Genomic DNA, 20,860 nt, shown 5'->3' on the forward strand with positions numbered 1-20,860 from the left:
CAACGGCGGCCGGAACTGAAACCGGAAGTTAGACAGGCTGTTGTGGGAGTTGCAGCTAGTATTGTCTTGCCGAGAGGAAGACCCTCTCGAGAAGCCACAAGCAATGACTGGGAGCAGGTCATTTTGAAGTGAGCTCCTGCTCTCATTCAGCAGCCATGTCAAAAATCGCTTTTTGGGGGAAAATCATTGTTGCCTCACCTCTTCATCACACATAAATGTGCCTCTCTGTTGGTATAACCTCTTTCTTTTCCTCAATTAGTCGTTACACTGGATGAGGGGCAGTGCAACAAACACCAACGGTGGCTAGCTTACTTATGAGCCTGCCTCAAGTGTGTGACTGGTGATTAGATGAGTGGCAGCCAGTAAAGGGTGTGGTACAAGTGTTGGTAATGTGCCTCCAACCTCCATTTACATAGTCAAGTGTGTGTACATATATATTGAGATGGGTGTCCTTGATTTTTATTTATTGTGTACACATTTAGCAGTGTTCTGATGTTAGTGGACGCCATGTAACTTGTTTGGTGTGTTCATGTAGGCAGACACATGGGTTTATTTGCTTGCAGTGTTAGTGTTACTGTTGTCTAATTACTGATTCATTATGTGCGCCTCTTGTGTATCAGGGTGACGTAATGGTAGCAACTGTAGTTTAGTGTTACTGTTGTTCAATTGAACTTTATTTATTTGTTATTTTATCCTTTTAATGCTCTTCCTTGACAACACTGGTCAATCAATTGGGATGTCGTTCTGGTTCAATCGTTATGAGTATAAATAACTTTAATGAATTGTGCCTTATATACACTGTTATGCAAGTGTATGTGTATTTGCTTTGCCCTGGGACCTTATTTGATTTTTCCATTGTTCCATCCATTTTGTAGTAGATTTTCTCGCCATCCGCATCCACAATTATACCGGAGAGCGACTCTTGACCCTACCTGGTAGGTCGCTCCCCTTCTGCACAGCACCACCTGTGTGTCCCTGCCCCAGCTGCCGCTGCTGAGGAAGTTCGAGGCCCTCCTCCACCTGCGCCTCATCCCTGGTGGCCAGTGGAAGGCTTTAGGTTTGCTCATCTTCCATTGTATTGCCTGTATTTTTCATTGTTCTCGAGGTACTGCCTGTATTATTTTCATTGCTCTTGTTGTAGTGCCTGCATTTTCATTGCTGTTGTCTGTCTCCCCAGCTGCCTATATGTGGTCTGTGCCTGTTCTCTCCCTCTGTTCCCCTCGCTGCCCCTGTGTCTCTCTGCCCAATTTCCCTTCAGCTCCCCTCGATGCCCCCGGGTCTCTCTGCCCATGTTTACCTTCCGTTGCTTAGCTGCCCCTGCATTTCTGTGACCTTTTTGCCAACTGTGCCACTCGTTTCCTCCGATTTCTGTGACCTCTTTGCCTTCTGTACCACTCATTTCCCCCCGTTTTTTGTGACCTCCTGCCCTTCTTGTGACCTTTTGCCTTCTGTGCCACTCGTTTCCCCCTGATTTTTGTGACCATTTTCCCCTTTCTTTTGACCTTTTGCCTTCTGTGCCACTCGTTTTGCCCCGATTTTTGTGATCTTTTTGCCCTTTCTTGTGACCTTGTGCCTTCTTTGCCACTCATTTCCCCCTCAATTGTTGTGCCCTTTTTGCGTTGTTTCCTCCGTCTCCCCTCACCGCCCCCCTGACTACCCATTTGCTGCCCCCACCTCCCGCCTCACAGCTGCTCCTCCCTCCCGCCTCCCCATATATGCCGGCCAAGGCAAGCCCGTCTACACCCGTCCGCGCCTAGAACGCGCCTAGCTCCAGAACCCCCGATTCGGCGACTGCCGCCACTACGACGCCAGCACTCTGCACGCTCTCAACCCCTGACGGACCCACAACTGCTTCAAGGCCGCCTCCAAACGCACACACGGCCCCGTCACCTGCCGGAACTGCAGCTGCATCAGCCACAGTGCCAATGAACCACTCGCCAAGAAAGACCTCAACCACCTCCGATGCATACTACTGAAAACCCACTCAGCACACAAACACGCCGTCGAGCTCTTGGACCTGCTCAACACAACCTCCCTGGATGTCGCCTTCCTGATAGAGACCTGGTTGAACAACTCCTCCACACCCGACATCGCCATAGCCATCCCTGACGGCTACAAGATCACCCGCAGAGACCGCACCAACAGAGTCGGAGGAGGAATCGCCATTGTCCACAAGAACAGCATCAGTTTCTTCACTAGCACTGATGACGCACTCAGCACCGCTGAACACATGCATTTCCAGATCCACACAGGCCCCAACTCCACCCTCAGAGGCACCCTGATCTACTGATCCCTTAGACCCCGACCCCAGCACGCACGCCCTGACCTCCACCGACTACATCCTCCTCGGAGACCTGAACTTTCACCTTGAGAACAACAACAGCAACAACTCCACAACCCTGATCGATGACCTCGCCAACCTCGGACTGAGACAATTCGTCACAACCCCCAACCACTCCGCCAGCCACACGCTTGACCCCATCTTCTCCTCAAGCCTGCACGTCTCCGTCAGCCACACCACCAAATTCCTCTGGACCAACCACCGCTGCATCCACATCACCTTCCAGAAACCCACTGCAACCAACAGATCCCCCATCGCCGCTGGAGCAAAATCACCGAAGACCAACTACATGCAAACCCCGCTCTCAGCCTACCCACCGAACCCTCGAACACCAACGAGGCTGCCCACAACCTCGGACGCTGAATTGAGGACTGCGCGAATCCCCTCGCCCTGCTGAAGAAACCCCCCCCAGAGAGACACCAGCAAGAGGGCCATCTGGTTCACCCCAGAACTCCTAGCCTCCAAGCAAGCCTGCCGGAAAATAGAGAAGAATTGGCACAGTGAAAAATCTCCGGACAGCCACGGAGCACACAAGGATGCCTTCCGCAACCACCATCACCTCATCAGGGCTGCCAAGAAGACCTCCTTCAAAGACCGCCTCAACAACAACCCACACAACAGCAAGGAGCTCTTCAACATCATCAAGGAACTCCCCAACCCCAGCTCCAACACCAACGACATCCCGCCGTTGCATGCCCTGTGCGACTCCCTCGCCACCTTCTTCCACCGCAAGATAGCAGGCATCCACTACACCTTCAACACCCAGACAGCCCCAACATACAGCAACACAACAGACCCTCCGCACTCCATCGACCACGTCCCCTTGCTAGCCTGGAACAGCACGAGCGTTGATGACACCATCAAGACCATTAGCACAATCCACTCCGGCTCTCCGTCAGACTCATTCCCGCACCACGTCTTCAACAAAGTGAGCAGCTCCATTGCACCCCACCTGCGCAACGTCATCAATCTCTCCCTCGAGTCTGCGACCTTCCCTGAGAGCTGGAAGCACAATGAGATCAACGCCCTACTCAAAAATCCAAGGCAGACCCAAGAGACCTCAAGAACTTCTGGCCCATCTCTCTGCTCCCCTTCCCAGCCAAGGTCAACGAGAAAATCGTCAACAGACAGCTAACCCGATATCTCGAAGAGAACAGAATCCAGGACCCTTCCCAGTCAGGGTTCTGTAGCAACCACAGCACTGAGACCGCCCTCATCGCCGCCACCGATGACTTCAGGACCCTGCTAGAGAACCGGGAGACTCCAGCACTCATCCTCCTAGACCTCTCCACCACCTTCGACACCGTCTGCCACCGCACACTACGTGCACGCCTCCACGCCACAGGGATCCAAGACAAGTCTCTGGAAAGGATCACCTCCTTCCTCTCCGGCAGAATCCAGAGAGTCTGCCTCACCCATTCCATTCCGAACACTCCGAGATCATCTGCGATGTACCGCAGGGATCCTCCCTCAGCCCGACACTGTTCAACATCTACATGGCCCCACTCGCACAAGTCGCCTAACAGCACGACCTCAACATAATCGCCGACGACACTCAACTGATCCTCTCCCTCACCAAGGACCCCATCACTGTGAAAGCCAGCCTCCACGAAGGAATGAAGGCCGTCGCCGACTGGATGAAGATCAGCTGTCTGAAGCTGAACTCAGACAAGAGGGAGGGCCTCATCCTCGGCTCCAACCCTTCAGCCTGAGACGACTCCTGGTGGCCAACGGCACTGGGGGCAGCCCCGTCCCCCACCGACCACGCATGCAGCCTGGGAATCATGCTCGACTCAACGCTCTCAATGACCAAGCAAGTCAACCCCATCTCCTCCTCCTGCTTCAACACCCTCTGCATGCTCCGCAAGATCTACAGATGGAGCCCGACAGATACAAGAAAGACAGTCACCCAGGCCCTCGTCAGCAGCAGACTCGACTATGGAAACGCGCTCTATGCGGGAGCCCCGACCAAGCTCATCAAACGACTACAACGCATCCAAAACGCCTCGGCACGACTGATCCTCGACATCCCACGACACAGCCACATCAACCCCCACTTGAGAAATCTGCACCGGCTCCCTGTCAAACAGAGGATATCCTTCAAGCTCCTCATCCACGCACACAAAGCACTCCACAAAACCAGCCCAGCCTACCTCAACAGACGGCTCTCCTTCTACATCCCCAACCACCAGCTACGCTTCGCTGACATATCACTCACCACCGTCCCGAAGAACAACCACTGGCAGGAGATCCTTCTCCCACCTCGCCGCCAAGACATGGAACACACTCCCACTGAGCTTACGACAGACCCGGGTATGTAGTGCGCTTTACAAATGACTGATTGATTGATTGATTGATTGAGTAGTATATTTTCGTGTGAGATGCTCTCCGCATTGTTGTACACTTCCGTATATGGCCTCATGAGTTTTAATAACCTCTAATCTATAGGGACAAGCTTAGCACCTTATCACACATGGTCTCAACTGTCTTTAAAAACTCGACACTGTGTGTAGGGTGCAGTCATTTACTTGTTTAGGTCAGGCCCCTTCAGTCTTTCTTTGATTGATAAGGCCATTCCTCCACATTCAAAATCATAAACACAGCGACATAAATAGAGTTTTGAATATTACTGGAAAAATCGGAAGTGTTCAATTGAAAAGCAAGTGCAGTTTTAACGCTTTCACTTTCAGAGTCCTAGATTGTCATCTTGAAAACTCCAAAAACATGAATAAATATGTTCATTTTCAAAGGAAGTGTTTTGATGTGATTTAGCTCCCAGCAATGTAGCATATTATCTCGCTGCCTCTGTGTAGTACCCCCATGCTTCTGTCTGACAACTGCAGCAGCAAACTGCAACCACAATGCAATAAATTTATGAAAAAAGCAACTTGTGGTCTGGGCCAAACTAATTTGATAAAATATAGAAATATAGTGATCATTAATAAAATGTTATGTGAAAATGGCAACAAACAGGGGTACAGATTTACAAGAACTGACGCATCTCTACATATTAGGAGAGATGCGTCAGTTCAAGTGCGTCATGCAAAAAAAAACTTGCATCACCATGGGTGCGTTGCATTAACAATGCGGCGCACAGTGGTGCAAGGAATGACAGATCTGTCGCGCATCTGTTGGCGTACGGGTAACGCATTGCTGGAACCGTGTCGAAAGCATGACGCAACACCAGCAATGATCAAGAATGCCTATTCCTAATGTGCTGCGTCACTCCTTACGCCGGGCTTCAAGCAGGCGTAAGGTTTTGACGCAGTGGCGACGTAGAAGTGACTCCCTGAAATCTTGTAGATTTCACTGCATCACTTTTAGGATGCCTTCTTGCGTTGGAACGCCCACCCTGCATACATTATACCTGACGCATATATGATGTGATGCAGGGCTTTACAACGTGATGCATCTCTCTAGATGCCTCACGTTGTAAATGTGTCACAAGTGCATTGTTTACACCACCACTGCGACACAAAAGTGACGCAACGTCGGCGTAAAAGTTTAGCAAGGGGCTTGTAAATCTTTCCTAGGGTGTAAAATATCATATTTTTATAAGTCGATACAAATGTAAAGAATTATTTATAAGAGAGCAATATCACTTTTTACTAAAAAGTCACATACTGTGAAGGAAAATCCTCACTATAAAAAGACTTTAAAAAGGTGTAAAACTGTCATTTGGGTTCTAGGAGCTAAACAAACTTAAAACTAAGTTACCAATAGCACTGTATTCTTGGTTATTATTGGTATCCTGTGCAAAAACAACAGTTGATGGACAGAATGCAGAACAATGTCATACATTCACCCCAGTACAGAGATCTAGGCCTAAATCCATTATTTTTTTGCACTCCACACCACCTCAGTTCAGACATGGCCATATGCAAATCAGCCTTGACCCTGTGCCTCATGGGAACAGTCCAGCCCGAACTGCCAAGCCATGTCTTTCCTGGACCGGAATCAAGCATCCTAGGACCGGATTCTGGCTATCAGCCGTCTTCAGCCAGGATAGCTTGACTCCAGTGGTGTGGAGAGCATGGGACTCACGTCTGAGCATACCCATCCCACTTGGGGTGACAAAGGTTTCTGGCTATCAGCCATCTTCTGCCAGGATAGCTTGACTCCAGTGTTGTGGAGAGCATGGGACTCACGTCTGAGCATACCCATCCCACTCAGGGTGACAAATGCAAAAACAACAGTTGATGGACAGAATGCAGAACAATGTCATACATTCACCCCAGTACAGAGATCTGGGCCTAAATCCATCGTTTTTCTGCACTCCACACCACCCCAGTTCAGACATGGCAATATGCAAATCAGCCTTGACCCTGTGCCTCATGGGAACAGTCCAGCCCGAACTGTCAAGCCATGTCTTTCCTGGACCGGTATCAAGCATCCTAGGACCAGTTTCTGGCTATCAGCCGTCTTCAGCCAGGATAGCTTGACTCTAGTGGTGTGGAGAGCATGGGACTCACGTCTGAGCATACCCATCTCACTCGGGGTGACAAATGCAAAAACAACAGTTGATGGACAGAATGCAGAACAATGTCATACATTCAACGCAGTACAGAGATCTGATATCAGACATACAATCTGATGTAAAAAGGGGAATCATAAGTGTTTCTAGTTTGTTTGTACCAAGTTTCTATTTGTTGTCAACACATTGTCCCATGTTTCATTCACTGTTGTCAGAATCTAACAAACAGTGGTAAGAGCAAGCATGGGCATCCGCAGGGGGGGCAAGGAGGGGCGCGTTCCCCTCCCTGGAGCGACCCTCCTTGCCCCCCCTGCAGACGCCCATGAACACCGTGACTTCAATACGGGGTTCTCACTCTCTTTCCTCTCCTTTCTTTTCTTTGCTTCCCTGTGAAATGGATCCAAAAAAGAAAGACGCTTTTGCTGGAAATGTCGTATTTGTCTGACATTTTAATTCCAAAGTGCAGCATTGGGAATTCAAGGCTAAAAATATGAAAAATAGATAAATAACTAAATAAAGTAAGACAGAGTGGTAGCAAACTGGACAAACTGATTTTATTCACACTGGAACACATTAGCACCACTTTTACAGAGTTTGCCAGTGAAGCGCTATTTTTGTTTTCTTGTCTTTGTTTTCCCTGGACTTGAAACTAGTGCACCAATCCTGGAGGTACTGCAATGTGTGGATTGGAAAACAAAATGTGTGCTGCGGCTCTGCATCCAGGGATGTGGTCTTTTTACCATACTGCTTACATTTTGTAAGGATATAAGAAATGGCCATTGAAATTGGTCCATTCAGGGCCCTGTAGTCGTGTCCTTAACTTTTCAGGCAAAAACACACACTGATTTCTGAATAGTGAGTGTAAAAGCATTAAGGTAAACCATGTTGTTCTGGCTTACATTTCCCATGGTTTGCAACATTTTTCATTCCCTATAAGTGTTTGTTTTTTCCAGGATGTTGTTACTTTTTTTTTTGTAGGCCGCATATTGCTCTTTTCTAGTGCGTAATTTAAAATGAGCTGCATCTAGGTGTTTATAGAAGGCAACAATTGGGTTGCAGTTGAAGACAGTGGAAGTTTTTCTCAGTGGGGCAGTACGGTGTTCAGTGGGGGAGAGTATGTGGCACTATGGTCAGAGCTGCTGAATTTGGAACTGGGAACCATGTTCAGACTTAATAATCAGTCCACCAGACCACTCTCCTACGAGAGCACAATCACACTAGACATTTCTAAGGTCTAGACACTAGACCTTAGAAGACTCCTAAAGACCTTAGAAGTCCTGGTGTCTTCGCACCAGCAGGTGGACCCTAGCATGACAAGTGTAGGTTAACCTTCAAGGCTTGTCCACCACTATCCATACTGAAGTTCAACTCCAGTCTTGCGGGCAGGCCTATGAAGCAGCACACCCTAGAACAACAGTCAATGAGGTCACAGGACCCTTGAGAAGGGCCAGTTCTAGGGCGGTGCAACCAGTGTGACCGCACGGGGTGCTGGCTTTAGGTGGAGGCATCATGTTTGCAAGTATATTATGGTTTTAAAAAGGCTTGCTGCCTCCTTCCTGGCCTCCAGCAATTTTTGGCAACAATAAAAATGTCATGATGACTCTGGTGATTAATGTTCTTCCTAGAGAGAGATCAGAATTTTGTCCAGTGGAAGTTTTGCCTCATGGAAAGGTAGCTCAGAGGGTTATTGTATCGGCTGCAAAGAACATGCGCCATGCAGATCACAAAGTGCACATATTGTAAATAGGGTAGTGGGCTACTGCTTTTGTCAGAGAGATCCTTTTGTTACTTGCAGTTTATAAGTTAAAATCCTAACTTAGAACAGTGAGCTATTAACTGTCATCTAAGAGCTGCAAACAAACTGCAAGGTATTCATTAGATCGTTATGTTCCCCCCTCCCTCCCCGAGTCTTTGATTATCCTACCCAAAAAAGTCTTCTTTTGGACAGAAATCAATTCTGATTATTAAGGAGAACCCCCAACCATGGTATTACGTTTTAAATTCCTCGTATTGTGTTTCTCCAGACCAATCACTATAAAACTATAAGGGCTACTAGCATGGTTGTCATGTGACTCCTACACCTTGTAGTCCTTAGTCTTACGTAACATTTTCTATTCAGTGATTTACACACATATTGATTGTCTCTGTGTAATGTGTGTGATGTAAAGTGCTCTGACACCCTACAATAGTATGAGTGGTGCTGTAAATCAATTTAAATGCATCTGAGAAAGGGTGGTTATGGAGACTTGGGGGGTACAGTTAAAGGGTGGTAGTGAGGGAATCCATGGCAGAGGTGGTCATTGGGGGGCACTAACAAACATTAATGCACAGGACACCACCAGTGCTATGGCTGGCCCTGCCAATGAGGCCAGTCTGCCTCAACCATAGGTACAAGCAAGTACAAATAGGAGTGAACACTTCTATACAAAGGCACACTATCCCATGCTCCAATTTTAGCCTGAACACCTTGATCTAAATAAAGGCCTACGGGTCATCTAGATTGTCTCTGTAAGGCATGTTCATTATGTAGGCCTCTGTGGGCTAGAGAGAGATATGCTAGCAGTGAAGGCCTAAACTGCTAAAGAAAATTACTGTAGGGTGCACTTAGGGTCTGCAAAGTCCTCTATCCAGCAGAAAGTTCAGCATTTAAAAAAACTCAAACTAACCAATGTAGTTAAACTGGTAAAAAACTGATCATTCACATCTGGCCCAGCCCTTCATGATAACGGACTGCCAAGCTGCTCACAGACTGAGATGCAAGATAGATAAAGGTAGCAGTCGCTATGTATGTATGGTTGCATCTCCAACTACCTACAAGCTAAGTTATAATAGAGGTACAGACAACCACAAATCTGCACTATAGTAGACACAGATATATTTTGTATTGGATTTATCTGCTGTGCTTTTGAGAAAAAATACGTAAATTAAGTTTGCAGCTCTGTGTGCGGGAGCTTTAGCAGCGTCTCTATCCTCGCCTGCTCGGACGTCAGCAAAAGCAGATCTATGAAGGGGCACTGTATGGATGTCAAGATGGGTTTAGGCTGAACCAAATATATAAAGAGGAAATATTCTATATCCTCTCCAACACGTGTGAGTGACCACCCTCCACTCACGGCCTTGCTCATGCACCATTATCTACCCTATCCGGGCAATCAGAGTCTGAGTCATAGCTGTTGCATAACGGCCACAGCTTATTTGAAAGCATGAAACACAAACATTGCATTTCTTTTATGGTCATTTGTACGCTTCATGATTCACCAAAGCATGACAACTCCAAAAATTATCGCATTCTGATGCATTGGTCCATAAACTCCTTATAGCCCCTACAGCACAGCCCCCCTGATTGACGGCCCCCTTTGGTGTCTAGTGCGTGTGACCACCAGGCTTCCCTTGCTAACGACATCTGAGTGGGTGAACGTTAGGCCTGACCCGGGTTGTAGGTGCCGTGACCACCTGCTACTGACCACAAGCTGGCCATTTGCCTGCTCCCCAGTGCTCCTGCTGTAAGGCATCCCAAGGAAACTGTTTTGTGTGGCTCGTCATCCTAGGCTAGGATTCTTTCTTGTCTGTCTACTTTGTGCTATTTCCTGTGGACCTCTTGCCCTCTCCTAACTTGTGGCTGTGACACCTGTGAATCTGTGTGGGTGGCTGGGCCAACATCGAGAGGTCAAGGTATGCCTCTTCCTGCCCTTGCCACCTTAATGTCCTCGATAAGCCATTCCCTGCTGGGATGTGTGACACGCTTTTGACCTTTCGACAGACTGGACTCCCGGGCCCTCTTACTCTTCTCACACTGTAACATTATACAGCACTTCAGGCATTGGGCAAAGCAAAACGCCAACTTACCTTTAAGCAGGCTACCCAGGCCACTAAAACAACTGCCTGCCCCTCCTCCCATACCCACCTTGGAAGGCATCCTGTAGTCCATAATGAGTGCCTTAAAGACCATACTGGTCTCCATCGCCTCAATTGAATCTGCCACCACTAAAACAAATGCAGAAATCAAACTCTTGAAAGGCAACTTGACCCAACTGGGGCATAGCCTGAATACCACAGAAAACAAAGTGGATGACATTGATATGTGGGTGATAGAGACTGTGACCTGGAGCACTGACCTCTGAAACACACAGAAGAAACTGAGGGCCATATTATCAAGAACGGTGATAACATTATCACCGCATTAGCGGCAGGAAACCCATAGAAGCCCAGGTTCACACCAGAACCTGGGCTTCTATGAGAATTCACAAGGGCATATTATCAAGTCCCTTATCGCTGCTTTAGCAGCAGTTTCCTGCCGCTAAAGCGGCGATATTTTTATCGCTGTTCTTGATAATATGGACCTGACAGACTTAGGAGATCACAGTCGCAAAAATAATGTCCGTATTATTGGTTCCCCGAATTAGCAGACATGCACGATGTCCCCAGTTCCACCAATCTTTCCTTCCACATTTGTTGAGCTTGACCTTCTCCTTCTCACTGGAGTATGATCACGCATATTGTACTTCCTCCCGTTCCTCCACAGCACGTCAGGCACCAGACCATATCATTGACTGCTTTGCCCACCACCAGCAAGTGAAGATGGTCCTCTCTGAGGCCAGAAAACATGGTCCATATTCTTATAACGGCAACAGTATTACCTTCCTATGCGACACACATCCTGCAAAAAAGTTCCTGGCTCTGCGTCTAACGCTCTGGAAATTGCACTTTTGGTTTGACTGATGGAGTCTGCCACTATGTTGGTGACTGTTAATGGTATAATCAAGGATTTCCAGGATTCCGCTGAACTGGAGCTTTGGCTGGAAGATATGGAAGCCCAATGGTACTCATTGATAGATTCTAACCCACTTCCTTCTCTACCATCACCAGCAACATGCAAGGAGGTGACTGCAAGGGCCAAAAATTCAGATAGAGACCCCCAGTTGGATCCTTGATATGGTAGGGATAAATTTAGGCCACCTCACACTGCTGTTATCCCCATTCCCTACTGCCCGATTGGCTCTCCTTTTCTCTCTCCTTTGGAGTGCTGGAAAACCGTGGTGATCTATAACCCCCATTGAAAGTAAAGTTGACCTTTTCCCCACCCCTTGCCTCCCACTGGTTAATGCAATATGCTTCAACATCATACTGCATATCTTTCTCTTTGGTCGCTCAATGTAAACTGCATGACCCACTTTATCAAAGTTAAAACAATCTCTCATCTTCTTAGGCTCTAAATGGTCAGATATTGTCCTTAAGCAAGAAATGCATCGCATGGCAGAAGAAATGATGAAACTTGAACTCAACTGTGTGGTTACTGTCCTATTTTCAACAGTTTCCGATGATACCTGCCTACGACCTGCACAAACTCGTCTTCCCTTGGAAGAACAGAGTGGCACTCTTGTTTCACAAGTGGCTCCCGGTTCAAATCCTGAAATCATTGTCGGATATCCGTGGATGCTTAATTATGGCACAGAATATGATTTCCGACAGTATCCTGATCGCCAGCGGTATATATGCACATTTGAATGTGAAGCGTCCACGGTTTTCTATCGGTAACAGACTACTTATGGAATTTCTCTCTAAGAAGCTCATCATTGGTGGTGACTGGAAATTGATTCTTGTTCCTCTTCTGGATAAATTCGACAGACAAGATATGCAATGCAACTATGGCCCGACTGTGCTCCGTGACTTGATGGACAATCATTCTTTACATGATGTGTGGTGCTTACTCCATCCTACAGACAAAGAATATACGTATCCATCCCTACCCCATGGGTTAGAATCATGACTAGATTTCTTCCTTATGAATACTATGGCTCTACCGCTGACCATCACATGCCACATCGAAATTGGAGCAATCTCGGATCATGCTCCCACCTCACTCAATATCTGCAATTGGCACTGCTCGCGTCTGAATGACTCATGGCTCCAATCGCCAGAGGAGAAATCTTAACTGCAGGCCTTTATCCATGATAACCTAGAGGTTGATAAACCGAAAGTGGCCTCCAAGTAAATCCTATGGGTGGCAGGGAAGACACACTTGAGTGGCATGCTGATAAGAGAGGCTAGTTTTGCCAGGTCTGAACTGAATAGCGTAGCTGCACTAAGCCCTGCTCATCCTGCTTAAAAATTGAGGGCCTGATTCACAAAAGTAAACTTACATTTTTGTGTAACAGTAAGTTAGTAGTAAGTTTAGGACTGCAGAGACTCCAATGAGGGTGTGGAGAGCTCTGCATATAAAAAGATAAGTAGGGATATTATACTTGACTGCTATGTGCTAGATAAGGCCCACTGTATCCCCTGCCTAAGCTACATTAAGGACACCCTAGGAGCCCTTGGTTTATATGCGTGGTTTACTGAACCTAACAGCATTTCTAAAACTGCTAAGGTAGAGGTGAAAGTAGCATTTATGAAGTACTGAGCAGATAAAAGAATGAAAACTGAGTTAGTAATTCGATCAGTTTCAAATTATTGTAGATTCTTACTCCCAGGCAATCCTGCTGTGTATTTGTCTTTAGTCCTTACAAGGTGGGTGCAATCACTCCTTTTCCATTTTAGGCCAGGATCCCTTTTTAATCCTTCTCTTTTAAAAAATCCCCAGAATTAGAAGGAAACACACAATCAATTTGCCCATGCGATAATCAATTTTGCACTCTGTTTTTTGCAGACTGTATAGCTTAGCACGCAAGCACTTACTGAAGCCTTTGTTATACAAGTTAGGTTTCCATTGGTGTAGAGTAGCTCTGCTTCACTTACAGTTTTTAAGTTAACATGAAACATCATACCTTGGATGTACCTTCCTAAAAGCAGCCATTCAGGCTAGAAAAACTATGGAAGTCAAATTTTCTGAACTATAACTATGTCCTGGGTCATCTAGCTGATCAAGCTCTGTGTGAGCTCTTCCCTCCAGTCCCTTTTCATATTTTGTATTAGTAGGAGCACATGGCAGACCCCATTCGAGATTTTTGTTCTCCTCTTTTGCACTAGCTCTGTTTAATCTCGGACAACTGTGACATGTGGGTAGTGATGTTAAAAAAATGTTCGGAAAATTGTGATTATGCTTTTTTTTAAAATTTGGACGTATGATGAAATTGGTGACTTTAGAAATGTGATGCCAGTGGGTCACTGGGACCATCCCCATGGGAACACTATTCACTCCTCTACCAAAAGAGGATTCCACTCGGTTAATTCACTTTAAAGTTTCATTTATTTATTTTGCAATGTTCATTTATAGTGATGGTATATTTACTGTCATATACTTTTCTTCATTTCAGGTATATACAATCCATATTAATTGTTATATGGTTTTCTTCATAGAGGCATCATTAAGATATACACAATCCAATGCATTTCGGGCTGCATATTGAGCCCTTCATCAGGGAATAACACTGAAAAAATAAAGTAAATATGTGTAACATGATACTGCAATGGACACTCAAACATACATGGTAAACACCCTTAGAAAATCAAATCTGCACATGGTTGGTTTGAAAAGTTTTAAAGAAAAGTGACTTACATGCCTGTCTTTATCTCAGTTGTATGAGAATGTCGAGTGAAAACTCTGTTGTATGAGAATGTCGAGTGAAAACTCTAAGGGGAAATAGCATAGATCGGAGTTTAGACTACGTTTTGGCATCTTGTTATGTCTTTTAGTCATCTTGAACAATCGTGGATAGAACTAACCTGAGATTCAAAAGACGTGAAAAATGCCGCGAGCGGGATTCTTGCAGTGTTCTCTCGTTGCTCTTGCAACAATGTAACCGTTTGGTTTGTGAAGAAAAGTTGCGATCACGTGATGTGTCGTAACTGTAGAAAGACTAGCGACCGGCCGGTCTGGATCTATGCAAACAGGCTGCAGTGTGCGCAGCAGTTGCTAATAGTGTGTTTAGAAAAATGTAACCATAATAGGAAATGGATAGAGTAAGAAAATAAAATTACACGGAGGAAAAAATACACGATGAAAAATGGATCCAAGGCAGTCTTGAACCGTGGTACCTTGTGATGATAATCAAATGGGGCTGTTCTTAGTTGGGTGAGCTAAATGGCAGGAAGGGTGTGATGAAATTCGGATGAACTGAAGTATCAGTGTGCAGTATCGTGTACAAAACAAAGTAAACAGGAGTACCGACAGTCAGGCACTGAAGCAAATATACAATTCAAAAGTTACAAATAACAAGCAAATTCAATTCTTTCATTGAGACCAAAAGGTTTTTGGGTACAAAGTCTGTAAATCCATGAGTTCTCTCGTTGAAGTAAGAATTTTGTATTGTCTCTACCTTCTAGTTTCTTGATGTTTTCCAGAATCAAGAACTTAAGTTGGGCAATGTTGTGTTTAAATTCCATGAAATGTGTTGCCACCGTTGATTTGGTATTTTTTAATCGTATATTCGATTTGTGTTCAGTGATTCTCGTTTTGATTCGGCGTTCCGTTTTACCGATGTACATTTTGCCGCATGGGCATTTCAGTGCATAGATGACGTTTGTCGAGTCACACGTGGCGTTCACTCTCAATTTGATTTCCTGACCTTTCATCGGGTGGTTAAGTTTGTTGCCTCTGATGATGTTATTACAATGACCACAATTGTGGCATGGTTTGGTTCCATTGTAGATTTCTATGGTTGTTGTCTGTGGTTGTATCATTTCACCAACGTTTTTGGTTCTAGTAAATGCGAATAGCGGTGGGTCTTTGAAACAATTGTTAAAATCAGGTTCCAGAGTGAGCATCTGCCAATGTTTTAGTATGGTTTTTTTAAATTTTGAACTTGAGGTTGAAATTGGTGACTTAACATATACTAATGTGAACATATTTTTATCTATTTTTAAATTAAAGTAAATGTGCGCTTAAACTACTGATATATTATGGATCTGTATTAGATTTTATGTGCTTTCATGGTCTATTTTTAACCAGACCCAATAAAGATTTGAATTGAATTGACTGCGGGGACTCCAATGAAGAGTGGGAAAACTCTGCATATAAAAAGATAAAGCAGGCTTATCTTTTTATGTGTGGAGCTGCCTGCCCCCAACTGCAGACTCAATTGCATTTTGAACTGCACTCTGGTTCCCATGATGTATGAGCAAACTATGGCCTAGTTCTCAGTGGCGGCTGGTTAGTTTTGGAGGGAGGTGGATGGATGGGACACACATATACACATAACACTCACAGCAATGCATTTGCACACATGCACGCACACACACACAAACACATCCATTCACAACACTCTTCACCAAAAATTCATATATACATGCATGCATGCACCAAACAACCTGCAGCCAGCTCTGCCTCGGATGTTCCAGGAGTCTTGGGACTGCTGCCTACCATCATTGTCTAACCTAAGTCAGCCAATGAGGGAAGGCAGTTATCCCAACGTCATCACAGATTGGGATGGGGTCAGTGAGACTGCTGACCCCACCCCACTCTGTGATGAAGTGTCACTGATTGTCATTCGACCCTGGGCGCTTCAGGACTTAAAACTGAAGCGCCCAGGTGCGAGGCAATCAGTGATGCTACCAAACGTTCATACATACATGCATGCATGCACCAAACATTACCTGCAGCCAGCTCTACCTCAGAGGTTCAAGGAGTCTTGGGACTGCTACCTACCCCCATTGACTAACCTAAGGTCAGCCAATGAGGGAAGGAAGTTGTCCCAACGTATTCACAGATTGGGATGGGGTCAGTGAGACTGCTGACCCCACTCTGTGATGAAGTGTCACTGATTGACACTCGACCCTGGGCGCTTCATGGCTTAAAACTGAAGCTCCCAGGTGCGAGGCAATCAGTGACGCTACCCCTCGTCATTGAGGGGAGGGCCTCAGGGACCTTTGCTGATCTGTGGGCTTGACACCCACAGGAGCTGTGACTTCCTCAGCTCAGCAAAGTTCAGCGCAGGCAGCCAGGAGCCTGCGCATTAGCACATATCTGGCTCCTGACTGCCTGCCCTGAAAAGAAACAGTGTCTTGTCAGGCTGAGCTTTATTCTGCCTGACAGACACTTTTCCTGAGGAGAAAAAGGTGGAGGGGCATGGCCCCTCAGCCCCAATGGACCTGCCACGCCTGTGAGTTCTACCAAAGTTTCACACGGAGCCGGTACGATACTAAGTCGCATATGGCAGTGTAAAGCAGCACAAGTGACAGCACAATCAACTTTCGTTCTCTAAAGGCATTTTTCCCGAACATTGATGTGAGTACAGAACCAAATGCCTTTGCTCACAGAGTGAAAAACTCAATAATATGAGTGAAGGGAGCACGCAGGGCAAAGACACTGCAAACGTCCCTGGGATTCCAAGCAAAATGAAGTTAACTAAATTAACATAGCCTGGGTTTGCGCAAAATTCTAGTGCAAACTGAGAGCTGACACAAATAATGAACAAGCGGAATATTACATCACATAGCGTGCAATTTGTGAAAAAAACACGCATTTTAGACTGCTTACCCATGTTAGTTAGTTGTCAGAGGCGTACCCTACTAGACGTTGTACATAGAGTGGAAAACAGACTCAAGATACTGGGGCAGATCTGCAAGAAAGTGCCACAGCGCAGCACTGCAAGCCCTTTGGCTGTGCCCCGCTGTGTCACTTTCAGAGCACAGGAATGCAGCATATTTACAATAATATGTCGCACTCCTGTGCTCTCCCCTGCGCTGGCCCACAAACAGCTGCCATGCACCAGAGCAGGCACCCTTGCACCATTTTGCAAAGATGCCTGCGTCATGGGGATATTGTTTTTGTGCAGGAAGGGGCGCCTTCCTGCACGAAAACAATTACTACAGGCATGTTTCTCTTTCAATGCTTGCTGTAGAATGCAGCACATATTAAAAGAGGAAAGAAAGGAGGAGAAATTAAAACATTTCACCTTGTTGCACCTCTGTTTAAATGTAAGTCTGTGGCAATGTATGTAGGCTCTCCAGAATTTTACTAAAGAAAATATGTTTTCCTCTCTTTAGGGTCAGCTGCCCTCAGGGGCAGAGTATGCCCTTTCTAGCACTCTTACCACATGACAAGCTAACTAGCACATAGCTTACGAAGCCTCCCGCCTTTGAGTTCATTCCTCTCTGCTGTCCTCGATAAATTCCCTATAATCTCGTATTAAATGTTTCGTTTTAAGATTTCCATGCATCAAAAGAAGAAACGGGAACAGGACGCCCGTGTCTTTTTAGCCAAAAATGTGCTGACTCGACAGTTCGAAAGACAAGGGAGGAATGAAGATTCATATGCCAGCGTAAATACCTTGCCTTGCAGACGTCTTGCGGACAGCCTACTTGTTCACTTCGTTTATGAGACTCTATTTATGATACTGAGTTTGGAGACCACAGGGGCGCAGTTATGCTAGTATCACTCCCTCGAGTTGGAAATAACTGCACGGCGGAAGGAGATAATCTTTACAAATTGCTGCTTTTAATACCAACACCAATTTGCAAGCCACAAAGTCCCATCTAAAAGTATTTGTAAGCCATTTATTGGAGCACATTTAGGTGCATTCATGTAAGCGTGCTTTATTCCTCGGTGCTTGTAACGGCGGCTGCTCTCTGGCATTCGATGTTTACATTATTGGCTATCCTGTAAATTCTAGTGAACATCCACCATTAGCGCTGTTACCTTTAAAAGATTATTGATCAGTTTAATGGACAGTGATCATGTAATCTGTTCTCAGTAGCACTCTTATTGGCTAGTTGTCGGCTGGAGGTGGCCCAGTGATGGAGCATCACATTATCTTTCGTCAGGGAGCCTTTTCTTTGTCATTTGACCCAATCTATAGCATCACCGCAACCCCAGCATTTGCTCAAAAAGTAAGCGTGGTCTGTGCCTTGGCACCGTACAGAGCTTTTGACATCAAGATGTCACAGTTTGGAATCTGATCCAGTTGTGTAGTTTATATGTTTATGCTACCACCTGTCATTGGAATGTGATGGTGACCAGTAAGAATGAAGTACTGTCAAGGATCTTTTTTCAGTTCTACTCATTCCCCTCTCTGTGGAAGCAGCGCATGCTTTTGTTATCCCTCATGAGGGGAGGACATAATGTCCACGGCCTGACACAGGGGTATATCCTCTCTGATATCACTCTCGTTTCATATCTCTGCTGATATTGCCAATATAACTTACCCACCAACCATGCACAGCTTACAGTGGAGGCGTAGAGTGGAGTGTAGTGGCAAAGATTAGAGTGTCGAAGAGTGGAGTGGCGTAGAGTAGAGGGGTGCAGGGTAGAGTGGCGTAAAGTAAAATGTTGTAGAGTGCAGTGACATAAAGTGGTGCAGGGTAGAGTAGAGGTGTTGGACTTGCCCTTTTCCCCAAACGTTTTGCCGTCACACTCCTGTTTTCTGAACCTATTTTTGTTGGCTGGACTCTGAACACTTTACCACTGCTAACCAGTGCTAAAGTGTGTGTGCTCTCTCCTTAAAACATGGTAGAATTGTCTTGCACCCAACTGGCATATTTTATTTACTTGTAAGTCCCTACTAAAGTGGTTCTTCATGTACCAAGTGCCTGTAAATGAAATGCTACTTGTGGGCTAGCAGCACTGATTGTGCAACCCACCTGAGTGGTCCTTTAAACGTGTCTCAGGTCTGCCATTGCAGCCTGTGTGTGCAGTTTTAAACAGACATTTTGACCTGGCAAGATAATATCCTGCCAGGCCCAAACCATCCCTTTTAATACTGGTAAGTCACCCCTAGGGTAGTCCTTGGACAGTCTGTATAGGACAGGGTGCAGTGTATTTAAAAAGTAGGAGATATACTTTTAAGTTTTACATGTTTTGATAGTGAAAAACTCTTACATTTGTTTTTCACTATTGCAAGGCCCACCTCTCCCATAGGATAACATTGGAGGTACCATATAAATTCAATAAGCAGTAACTTCCAAATGAGGTTAGGTAAACAGTTCATGTTTTGTGTCTTTGGAATTGAAATGAAACATTCCCCCTTAGGGTGCAGTCAGGTTTGAAGTTAACATTTTGAAAATGCCACGTTTCAGAAAGTTGACATTTTCCTGTCTTAGCCATTTTGGGCCTCATTTACAAATTTTTGGCTTAGGCAGCACCGCAAGCCTCCCTGCTGCGCTGCTCTTTATCGAAAGAAAAGAGTAGGAATGTGCTGTATCTATGAGGTTCAGTGCATTCCTGTCCTCTGTTACCAAGCTGGCACTCAAATGGACATCATGTGCCAATGCAGGCCCTCTTGCACCATGGTGCAAGGGTGTCCACGTTTTAGGGATGATTGTTTTTGTGCAGGAGGGAAAACCTTCTTTTACAAAAACAATCAATGGAGGCAATTTCCTCTTTCTATGTGTACTGCTGAATGCAACATACTTAGAAAGAGGAAAAACTAAGAGAAATAATGTTACTTCTCCTCGTTGCGCCTTTTCTATGCCTTCTCTGGGGAGTATAGGCTTTTGACCCATTTCCAGGTTTACAACTTGTTGTAAATATGGAAATGTGTCAAATGCCATGGTTGACACCATAATCGTAACGCCCATTTGGTGTCCGTAAGGTCCTGAACCCTTGATATGGAGCTGAATTGAAATGTTTAGGCTCTTTGTGACTGTCCCTTGGTGCCAAAACCATTTTGCTTGCATTGCCTGCCAAAGTGAAGTTCTGACACAGATCCTCTGCACTACAGCGTCAGTCGCTCTGGGGGAGCGCCACCATGAAGCAACTGCCCAACTGTTCCCCATGACAACAGGATCTTCGTGCTAGAGAGACGACCATCCACAGCACCAGGCCTTCTTCATGCAACATCGACTACCGTCCGTGATGCTTCCTGACTCCTTGCAGCTTCCTCCACTGAGAACGGGACTCTTTGCACTAGACTGAGGAGGTAACTCTTCAATGGGACTAACCTGGTCACTGTATCTAACAGGCGCTCCATTGTGGTTGGCCTGAACTTGGGACTTTCTCCTGATCACGCACAACAAGATAACTGTGTATGGCGCTTCCAGCTTTTTTGCACTATTTTCACATAAATCTTTCAAATTGCCTGCCTCCGGTTCTACTGATTCTTTTTTTGTCATTTAGGTCTTGATGTATTTATTACAGTTTGCCCTATTTTTCTAAATTGGTTTGAGATTTT

This window comes from Lissotriton vulgaris, chromosome 5 (assembly GCF_964263255.1).
Source record: "Lissotriton vulgaris chromosome 5, aLisVul1.2, whole genome shotgun sequence".
Lineage (NCBI taxonomy): Eukaryota > Metazoa > Chordata > Amphibia > Caudata > Salamandridae > Lissotriton > Lissotriton vulgaris.